Here is a 1,534-nt window from a genome sequence, read left to right on the forward strand (position 1 = left end):
CTTTAACTCATCGAGACCTTGACCACCTCGAGGAGGCAGGGGCACATAGTGCTTACAAGGGCTGGCCCCAGGGTCAAGTTTTCTTGGGTTCAAATCTCTGTTCCTTTCTGGCTTTGTGACCGTGACCCTGGCCAAGTTACCCTGACCCGTTGTGTTAGTTTCTTTATCTATGAAATGGGGGTAGCCCTTAGTACCCACCACATGAGTTTATTGTGAGGATTAAACTATACAGGGAACAGAAAACACTTCTAACAGAGCCTGGCACCTAGTATGTGCTCATTAAACGCTCCACACCAGTTTCTCATGCTCTCACTTCTTCCTCTTTGTCAGAGATGTCCACTAAAACATGTGGCCCCCAGTCCTCCTTCAATATAAATAGAATGAAAAAGCCAGGGGAGACGCCAACAAGAATTTGCTTCCTGGTTATACCTCCTAGCAGTTTCTGTACGTAGAAGGCCATTCACTTCTTTTAAACGTTATGGTATTTTGGGGGGGGGAAATTATGGAATTCTACCCCCAGTCGTTATAGGAAGAAAGGAGAAGAGCATATACTTTTGGTGAAGAGAACTCTGACTATCCAAGTCCAGTTACGTCCCAATTCAAGATTAAGGTCTCTTATTATTGAACACCCTGAAATGGCTCCTTTGTTTTCTGTCAGAGAGGTGGAGGGCGCAGCTGTTTCGACGACTGGCCCCTTCTTGGTTCATTGATGGGTCTGTTCACTTAAGTCCTGTGGAATTCCTACAAGAGGCTAAACAAATGTTTGCAATGAAGCCAACTGCTCTTCCCTGCCCTGGAGTTTTATTCCTACAGATCAAAAGCCAGAGTGTATGATCTGACAGGTCCTTCCCTTCCCGATGAAAGAGCAACTTCCTTTAGAACAATGGTTTCAAGCGTGGAAGCATTGAACACAAGGGCAGGGGGGAAAGAACCGTATGGGCCTACTATAATGTGACTACATCTTACCCTACTACATAGTGTCCCTCGATAAATGCAACCTAACCCTTTAACATGAAAATACACCCAAAGCCTTTCCGGTTCTCGCTTATAATTTATTTGATACGAATGAAAAACCATGTTTGGTTCTATAATGATTTCTCTCTCACGTTCTGTACGCATTTCCAGAGAGATGTGAGTTTCTGCTCGCCGGACAACGAAAAAGCAAGGTTAGTGATTTGCCCAAGAGAAGTAAGTCGTCCAGTGATGATCCCCATTGTGTGTCCGTAGGCTAATCTGAGAGAAGCCATAAGGGGAAAGTAGAGGCAATGAGCAGGGAGGAGAAGGGTTTAAAGAGAAGATCAGAGCTGGTGGGAGATAAAGGGATAAACTGGAGAGACAGGGAGGAATACGCAGGTCTCGGTCAAGGTTGTAGGCGTGGGAGTTACACCCCTCACACTTGAATGAAACACCGTGGGAACATTTGGTGTTGGGAGCAGCGGATGGATTATTGGTTGTGACTGTTGAGGCCTTGGGTCTCACACGTCTCCACATTTCAGAAGGAAATTCTCTCTCTCTCTCTCTCTCTCTCTCTCTC

This window comes from Myotis davidii, unplaced genomic scaffold (genome assembly GCF_000327345.1).
Source record: "Myotis davidii unplaced genomic scaffold, ASM32734v1 scaffold174, whole genome shotgun sequence".
Lineage (NCBI taxonomy): Eukaryota > Metazoa > Chordata > Mammalia > Chiroptera > Vespertilionidae > Myotis > Myotis davidii.